Below are 10,479 nucleotides of genomic sequence, written 5' to 3'. Positions count from 1 at the left end.
CCCGGCTGCATACTGTGCATGAATTATGAATATGCTATCTGCGTGTATGATGGAGAAAAGAATTTCTAGGACGTTTAAGATTCCGAGAACGCCTTGTTTCTAATTCAGATTCACTTGTTCGATTATTTGGAGGATCCTTGTTCTTTATGACTGGAGTACTGTTAGTTCATAATTTCTTTTCTTTAATGATCATATAAATCTCGACCCAAAAAAATTGGATGTGTTGCCGAGAGTCGAGGAATATTCCTCATGTTTCTTTGGGACTAGTTAATTTGGTTTTTAAGATTTTCTGCTAAGCATTTCAGGAAAAGATTCATTTCCTGTGTTGTTACTGCTCTTTGAAGAATGACTAAAATGTATTGGAGATTGCTGAGATACTTGGCAACAGGGTATACAGTGTTTTGCGAATAAATAGTCCAAGGGAAGGCGGGCATAGCCAGACAATCTGTTTAATTTTCTATAAATAACAAATTTTGAAGTATATCACTATAATTTGGAAATTCTTTGCTATTAGACAATATGTCTTGGTGTTATGATCTAGGCTGTCGACACGATTGCATTTTTTAAGGTGCAGAAACTAAATTTTGTTTAGATGATTGTCGCTCGTGGAGAAAAGTAGTGAGACTGACTACTAGTGGATAAGATTCAAGTAAATATTTTATGCAAATAGTATCCCCCACTAAGACAAACCTATCACAGGAGAGGTCTTTTTCTTAGCCGAATAAATAGTTATGTTAGGATCTGTCCTGTACTTTCTTGAAAGTTAGTAATTTTCCTTTATTTATTATTATTTTTTATAATATTACTACTTTCTTTTATTTTGTTTATTTAAATTTGCCATCAAATTTGTCATTTAACGGTCAAAATGGAGTTTACTATGAGTTTTGCTACATAATTAATAGATTGAAAATGAATTATGCTAAAAAAGTGATTGAGAATAGATTTTGTTATATGTCGTAAAATTAATAATGAAAAGTGTAAATTCCCTTAAATATAATTACAGTAGAGGAATGCATGATATTTGCCACTATGTTAGCGGCATGCACCGTGTTGCTGAGCTGAGCGTCTTTGAAAATCTAGGTTTTTTTATTAGAAAGAGTTATCGTGTAACTTGCCTGGCCAGTGAACCTGCATGTTGGGCTGGGCATGGCCCGGCCCGGTGTGGCCAAGTACGACTTGCTAAATTGGAGGGCACTAAAGAGTTGCGATCTCGGTTTGGTTTTTTCGAAGAAAATGGAATTAAATGGATAAATTTAGCTCACTTAGGTTCTTATAAAAATCGAATTGAGATATCTCTGTGTTTAGTGCTTAATCATTTGCATATGGAGTCACTCTTGTATGTATGGGAGAAATTATATTTTTTTTATAATTTAAAGTCGAAATCAAAAAATATATTTTTTATAATTTCTTCCAAACCAGCATTAAATTCCAATTTTGGTGGTCATGGCTCAAAAGTTTTGCCATTAAAGTGAGAATATCTAGTTACACAGGGAAGAATAGGTGAGGATAGTGTATATTTAAAAAAAAAAAAGAAAAAAAAAAAGAAAGGTTGAACCCCAACTTTGAGGGTCCCTATCAAGTCACCCCTAGAGTTTTGTGAGGGAGGTAAATTGCGAAATGTGCCCTAGCAGGCCAGAACTGACTGTCCACTGCGCCTACAAGAAGTCCAATTCCATATTTCAAGAATCGAACCCCTACATTACGGTTGCTAGCAAGACGTGAGATAATCTCACTCCTGTCTTTTGCACCACTAGGCTATGCCCCGGGGGGCAGGATAGAATATATTTTATTTAGTCCTATGGGTGTGGGGATCAAAAGCTGACCTTTTTTAAATTCACGTGAGGTCCACTAATTTTGTGAGAATTAGTACATCATTTTGTCAACAAGATTTTATACAAATATCTTTATCCTTTTTAAAATACGTTTTTCTCTTTTTCTTTTTTTCAATCACACGTTTTTTAATAAAATAATATTATGCGTAAATTCAAAATTTTTACTTATTTTTTAACGAAACATTCTACATCAATCTACTACTTCAAAATGTATTCTTATCCAAAAATAAGATTTAAATAGGTGTTTAGTCAAATGAAAATAAATGTATGAACTTTGTCATCATCATATGTATACTTAGTCAAATGGAAAAAATTATGTGAACTTCGTCATCATTATATTGTCTATACATGCATTGATATAAAAATTACATTAATTATTATTTCACTTTTTGCACTTGTTGAGACGACTAACTAGGTTTCTTCGTATCTTCTATTATTATCAATTAAACACTATACTAAATCCACCCCTACTTGGATTCACAATCGCAAATTAAGAAGTGTAAGTAGAGTTATTCAAAAAGAAAAAATATTCAATGAATTTTAAGTTTCAATATTTTTATAATTTTTTTATTATTCAATTGGTTTACAATATATTTTTTTTTCCTTATAACATGCTCAATTTCTAATTATTTAGCTTTAGAAAGAAGATGAAATTGTCTCTTTTCATTTTTATTTTATTTTTGAAACATTTAATAAGATTGGAAATAGAATACTTTGATTTTAAGATTAAAAAGTTAATTCCTATAGGGATTCCCGACCTTTTTGTTTGGGCCACGTCAAGTCCTCTAACTTTTTAAATTGTGCGCGCAATAACTCAACTCAACAAAAATCGTCTATTGAGATGACAAAAAGACACACGATAGGCACGTTATAGATGATTGATGGATATATTTGTTCAAGAATAGTTTCCTTCCACTTTGAATACTATTAAGTGGGTAATCTACGTTCTTCTATTCTATGAGATCTTCGAGTTGGAGGGGAATTATATTTAGAATTTGTTAGCCTTTCGTTATATTTGCCTTATAATTTAAAGGTTAAAGCAAAACTTTAACTTTAACTCCACATTTTGTATTATCAACAAATATTATCTATTTATCCATTACTCATTTCTATATAACATTATTAAAATTATAATGGGATCCAATCAAGCATTACCATGCGCACATTTTTAAAGGTTTGGGAACGTGGATGGTCCAAATGAAAAGTTGGGGTCATATGGTGGCACAAATGAAAAGGCAGGGGATCCTTAAAAGGCTGTATCATATTCAAAATAAAAGAAAAAGTCGTTTATTAGATATAGTAGATTAAAAGGGGGACATCAAATGCTCGTTGAGTTAAGGAACTCTCGAGCACAATTCCAAGAAAATAACTAAACCACTTATTCTGATTAGGAAGAATAGGCCATTCGCGCAAGAAAATTTTAGAACTACGTAGAATTTTGAAAACACGTTATAGTGCTAACTATTGGTAATTGAATATCATCTATGGTCTTAAAAGGATGAGTATTACAAAATGAGCACCTAAAGAAAAGTGCCCGAAATATCTTGCTCCTACCCATCTATAGTAAGTTTCTTCTTGAAATATGAGTTACCATGCTTGATTGCTATAGTGCCACAATACATCTTATCTTAATTTTAATTAAAAAAAAATGGAGTAATATATTTGTATGCACAACTTTAAAAAATCAGTGTTGACACATAAAAAATTTAGTCCAAATCAAACAGCTCAAGGAGTGAAGCCCAATTGGAGGATCCCCAAATCAGATAGCCCAAAGAACGAAACCCAATCGAACAAATCAAGGTGAAGGCCCAAATAAGGAGGTCCAAGAACGCGGTAACGCCATCGTCCAAGTTTGCAAGTCGCCCAGAATCTGAGCGAATGGAGTGTCATACAGTCGCCCAGAACTGTTACTCTATTCTCGCCCAAATCTTCAAGTCGTCCAAGGTCTTAACAAACATGAAGCGTCGTGGTTATCAAGAAGTGCAGTTATCAAAGCAGTTATTGAAGCAGCCCTATCACGTTCCACGATTCAAGGAATTCAATCGAAAGCGGTTGAACGATGAAGAGTAATGGCAGCAGTTAAAAAAGGCAGTTTTCATAACAAGTTGGCCATTACGAAGAAAGTGGGCAGTTATAGAACGATCAAACAGTTTTTAGAGCGGTTGATCATAAAGAGATCGTCCATGAAGTATAAAAGGGAGAAATGACATAGAAGCAAGGGACCGAATACAAAACTCTCGAACAGAGAACATGTAATTTTCATTTCCTTAGTTTTTAGATTTAAACACTTTTCTTTCAGTAACTCGTGTGCTTGCACCCCTTGGAGGCACGTTGTTTTTAATTTCCAATTGTAAAGTCATCGCCAATAAAAGAACACCCCTTTTTGGGACTTTGTCTCAAGAGGTTTGTCCCTTACACAATCGTCTGATCCTTTTTAATTGTTAGCGACTAACCCGCGCGAAACAATTTGGCACTCCCGGTGGGACAGTGGTGTTAGGTGTTGAAAGTACAAAAGGGGAAAACAATATGCCTCAGAGATCCGATAAGAAAGCAGCAAGTCAGGGAGGAATCCAGTCTGTGATCGAGCGATATGAGAAGCAGCATGCCTCTCCACGAACAGATGGACAGAATCAGAGCAGTAACAGTCATTACGAACGAATGACGGAGTTGAGTCCTCGAACCATGTGTGCATTACTTGGAGAACTCACGCAAGATGTCGTTGAACAAGTAAATCTTCGAAGTATTCATAATATGGAAAGATTTACACAAAATGGGAATGTACACTATGACAACATGGCCAAACAACTAAAAATGTTGAACGAAACAATGAATAAGTTAGTAGGCCAAATATGTCAACCGGCTATACCTCTTACAAATCACTTTCAAACTAGGACAATTGTGGGACATAATCCCTCGGTCCTAAATCCGAGTCAAGGGGTAGAACCGCTTTCTGGTCCCTCTACTTCAAACCAAGGGGGTACTACAGTGCCAAATCAAAGCAATGGTAGTGGTATGCCTAACTTGGGGGGTAATCCAAACGTGAGAGATAATGTCCTAAACAATGGACAGAATATTCCACGTGGTAATGAGGGAATAGATGTTCAGGCTAATGGTAATGGCCCTAATCATGGTAATTTTGTTGCCAATCCAGGACCAAACATCAGGTATCATGCAAATCAACATGTTAACCAACCTGTAGGAATTTCATATGACCCCAACGTCATGTTGAGGAACCAGATTGTGGAAATCGTACAGGATCAGATGGCTTTTGGGGTGCGTCTCGTCATTAGGCCGACGTATACAAAGCCATATCCTGATTGGGTAGACCAAGCATATCCATGGCCTAGAGGGTACAAAGTGCCAGAATTCTCACTGTTTACCAGTTTAGGAGAGGTGTCTACTCTAGAACACATAGGGCTATTCACATTGCAAAGTGGTGATGTAACCGATTACCATAAAATGAGGCTTTTCCCTAGTTCGTTAACAGGAGTAGCTTTCTCCTGGTTCATCAACTTGCCAGCAAATTATGTTCAAACATGGCAACAATTGGAACAGTTGTTTCACGCTCAGTTTTATAAAACTGAGTCTGAAATCACTTTGGCTGATTTGGCGAATCTACGTCAAATGTCAAACGAATGGGCAGAAAGTTTTCTCCAAAGGTTCAAGACAGCAAGAAGCAAGTGTTTTGTACCTCTGCCCAAAAAAGAATTTGTCAAAATCGCTCAGGGCTGCTTAAGCTTTGATTTAAAGAAGAAATTTCAGGACAAGGAATTTCCTGACCTTTTCCAATTGAGTGCGAATGTGATTAGGTATGAGCGACTGATAAGAGAGGAAGAACAAATGAAAAATTCTAGTAAAGGGACTTATTACAAAGACCCAACTTTTGACGTTCATACCATCGACAACGAGTCATACGATTAGGCCGAAATGTGTTTGGCTGAATTGGTTAAAGGGGATACATATACTTGTCCCATAATGGCCAAGCCTAGACCATCGGGCAAAGATGAGCCCATAAAAGATGGAAACATAAAGGCTAGAACGTTCTCGTTCGACGTGATCAAAGCTGACCTTATATTCGATAAATTATATATGGATAAGCAGATAAAGTTGAGCAATAAGCACAAATTGCCAAACCCTGAACAAATTAAGGGTAAAAAATATTGTAAGTGGCATAATGCATGGTCACATTTGACTAACAATTGCTTGGTTTTCCGTCATGTATTGCAGGATGCCATTGAATCAGGACGAATTACGTTCGATGATAAGAAAAAGATGACAGTGGACGAGAATCCTTTCCCACAGCCACTTGGAGTAAACATGGTGACATCTGGATTTAAAAATAAGTTGTCAAAATTCAAGTTGATCGTAGATGATGGAGAAGAAGATCCTAGACCACATCCCAGCGTCTTTGAACGAATCAAGGGGAAAGAACCAAAAAAGGACGAAGACGTCTTGTGTGCAAGGTGTAAAAGAGAAGTGAATGGAAACACGGAGAAACCAGGGACATGGCAGCATCCTCATCGCCTTACCTTCTTCCCAAACATTCAGCCTGGTAGAGGGCGAGGTACCTCATTCTATAGAGGACCGCCTTTTGAAAGGCAGTTCAGGCCAGCAGATACTGGAAGAACATTCAGGCCGCAACCTCGCCGGTCAAATGTATGACATTCATTTCAGTACAATACAGGAAGGGCAATACCCTTCGATGAGATGACTAGGACCCAACAAAGGCGTTTCCAACGAAACTACGGACGGATGATGAGGCAGCAACAGGGAATGCCACATCCTAAAGTGTCTAAACTACTCAAGGTAGCAAATCAAAATGTCCTCAAAAATAGTGAAGAGACCGGTACAGATGAATCAATGAAGGAACTGTCAGAAACTTCTTCTGGGAGATCAAGGTTTGAGCGAGACAGAAGGGATGAAGAAGATTCAGATCAGCCCTTTGCTATCCAATTCGGTTGCCTCCTGTAGTGGCCAATAATTACCTACTGGCCAATGAATTCAAGAATAAGGAAAAAGAAGAAGAGAGGGAAGACAACGAAGGAGAAGCTTACGTGTTGGTATGTGAAGAAGGACAGACTTCTAGGGAGGCCTACAACGACGAGGAGGACGATGGGATGACAGACATTGAAGAAGAAATTGACTTAGAAGCAGAAAGAAAAAAGAGAGGAGTATCGCGCAATACTCTGTTTAAGCAACTACATCAAGAAGGAGTTCGCGAAGTAGACTTGTTGGGGGAACCATCTGGGCGTCCTTTCGATTTCTACGTACTGTACGGGACACCCAAAAGGAAGAAGAGAATGCCTCGCTCTGAAAAGTATGGGTCACCTCCAAGAATAATGCCCCCTCCAACAGGTTGGGTAACTGATGAGGAAGCATTAGAAAGAAGTAGGAAGGAAGTTCAGGAGACAGAGGATCAGCGTGATATACTGCACGTCGATTTGTCACAGGGGGATAATTCAACAGAAAACAAGCAGGAAGTAGAAATAGAGGATGCCAAAAAGGTTATTTTTAAACTGCCAGCCATGAAATTGACAAAAGACTTGAGGCCATTATACGTTAAAGCTCTAGTTAACGGCGTCCCAGTGGCAAAAGTGCTTGTCGACAATGGAGCAGCTATAAACACCATTCCATCTAGGATGATGAGGAAGTTCGCAAAGACAGAGGGTGACATGATTCCTACAGAAGTCATCCTCACTAGCTTCAATGGAGGAGCAACTTCAGCCAAGGGAGTTATGCCGTTGGACATAACTATAAGGACAACTACTAGGACCACTATTTTCTTTGTAATAGACGGTCCTACTAGTTACAACGTGCTACTAGGAAGAGATTGGATATACGGAAGTCGCTGTATACCCTCATCGCTCCATCAATGCCTGATCTTTTGGAATGACAAAGGCGAGGCTGAGGTGGTACAGGCCGATCATAGGCCTTTTGTCGCAGAAGCAAACTCGGTGGAAAAATTCATGTACGAAGGAAACTATGGACCTGTCAGAGTAGTACAAGACGGGGAAGAAACTCAGGTTGTCGCGCAAAGCGAAGAACCATTCTCAGTGGACGCACTCACTGAGATGTTCAAACAGATGAGGCCAAATATAGTGGTCCTAGAAGAGCCAGTAATTGGCAAAAGAATAATTAAGGAGTCTTGAATGGACTTTAATTTACAAAAGCAAATGGCCGACATTCAGGTCTTCAAAGCCAGATTGATGGCTTTTAATAAGGAATGCAATGACAAGGCGAAAGAAGATACAGCCCTAAAAGCGCTGAAGGATAAGTTGGCAGTAATCGAGTTAGAGCAAAGCATTGGCCGAGAAGTCAATAAGGTGGACTATTTAGAAGAGGAAGTACTTACAAGGGAACTGGACGACGAAGTAATGCGGATTGCCAAACCTGGATACGCTCAAGCACAAGACCCTCTGATCAAAGTAAATATTGGCAATGAAGGAGAAGATCGCCCAACGTTCATCAGCCAAATGCTCGATCAAGATGTTAGTAACAAATTAATCACTTTGTTAAAAGAGTACAAAGATTGTTTTGCTTGGGAATATGAACAAATGCCTGGTTTAGATAGAGACTTGGTGGAACATAGGTTACCAACTAAGCCTAACTTTAAACCTCATAGGCAGCCTCCTAGACGTTTTGCTCCCAATGTACTCCCGAAATAAAAAAAGAGATAGAGCAATTATTGAAAGCAGGTTTCATTAGAACAGCCAGATATGTCGAATGGTTGTCCAATGTCGTACCAGTACTAAAAAGGAATGGTAAACTAAGAGTGTGTATAGACTTTAGGAATTTAAACATAGTCACACCCAAAGATGAGTATCCAATGCCCACGGTGGATTCTTTAGTAGATTCAACTGCCGGACATGTCATGTATTCTTTCATGGATGGGTATTCAGGATACAATCAAATTTATATAGCTGAAGAAGACATACACAAAACTGCCTTTAGATGCCCTGAGTCTCTAGGATGTTTTGAATGGGTGGTTATGCATTTCGGCCTAAAAAATGCAGGGGCAACTTATCAAAGGGCAATGAATTTAATCTTTCATGATATGATAGGCAAGTTTGTTGAGGTGTATGCAGACGACATAGTAGTCAAGTCCATTAAAGAAGAGGACCATTTCGAATAGTTAAGATGTTTGTTTAAACGAATGAAACAATATAAGCTAAAGTTGAATTCCTTGAAGTGTGCATTTGGTGTTAATGCAGGGAACTTTCTTGGTTTCTTAGTACACAAGAGAGGGATTGAACTTGATAAAAATAAAGCGAAGGCTATCTTAGAAGCCAAACCACCTAGCAACAAAAAGGAGTTGCAAAGGTTTCTAGGCCAAGTAAATTTTTTAAGACGCTTTATTTCTAACTGTGCAGGGCGAACTAAAGTCTTTTCGTCGCTATTAAAGCTGAAAAATCAGGACGAATTCGTCTGGAAAGAAGAACATCAAAAGGCTTTTGAAAGCCTGAAGACATATCTATCAAGTCCACCAGTGTTGGTGTCACCAATCCAAGGACGGCCAATGAAAGTGTATGCATCGATTGAAAAAGAATCAATAGCTGGAATGGTCGCACATGACGACCAATTTGGTGAAGAAAGGGCAATTTACTACTTAAGTAGACGGTTAACGAAATGTGAATGTAATTACTCTTCTATTGAAAAATTATGTCTTGCATTGTATTTCACATGTACAAAATTAAGGGCTTATTTACGGCCCGTAACCGTTTATTTAATTTCTAAAGTAAATTTAGTTAAGTATATGTCCTCGCTCCCTATTTTACACCAAAGGGTAGGCTTTTGGACACTAGCTTTATCAGAATTCGAAATACAATATATACCTCAAAATGCAGTTAAAAATCAGGCTTTGGCTAACTTTCTAGCCGATCATCCATGCCTTGACATGCCTGAAGAAATCGAACTAGAAATCAATTCGTTCGAGTTAAAACCTTGGGTGTTATATTTCGATGGGTCAAAAACCTCTAAAGGTGCAGGAGTAGGAGTAGCATTGATTAATCCTTTAGGGATTTGCTACAAGTTTGTATTCACCTTAGACAGAATGTGCACCAACAATTAGGCCGAATATGAAGCCTTAATTGTAGGCCTAGAACTAATGATAGATATGGGAGTAAGAAATGTGATCGTTAGGGGCGATTCTCAATTGGTGATACATCAATTGATCGGTGATTTTAAATGTCAAAGTGATTCCATTATAAGTCAATATGAGATCGCCCAAGAATTATTAGAGGAATTCGATCAAGTAGAACTTCAATACGTTAATAGGATATAAACGACGTGGCAAATGAACTAGCCCAAATGGCCTCAGGGTACTCAAAGGTCTTGAATTTAAAGTCTACTTGTGAGTATGAAATCATATTGCCCGTGACTCAAAGAAGGGCGAGAAAAATTGAACTTCACTGTATACAAGATGGAGATGCAGTGGATTGGAGAACAGAGATTAAAGGGTTTCTTAAAGAACCTAATGGAGGGATTAGTAGGAAAACGAAGCTATGTTTGCTGAATTACACACTAATAGATGAAGAATTGTTTAAGAAACTCTCTGATGGTGTATTACTAAAGTGTGTAAATTTGCAAGAAGCCAAGACGATCATGACTGAAGTGCACGAAGGGATATGTGGAGCTCATCAAGCTGTCT

Source organism: Olea europaea, chromosome 10 (genome assembly GCF_002742605.1).
Source record: "Olea europaea var. sylvestris chromosome 10, O_europaea_v1, whole genome shotgun sequence".
NCBI classification, from domain to species: Eukaryota; Viridiplantae; Streptophyta; class Magnoliopsida; order Lamiales; family Oleaceae; genus Olea; species Olea europaea.
The sequence above is the reverse complement of the archived record's forward strand: the minus strand, read 5'-3'. Positions refer to the sequence as shown.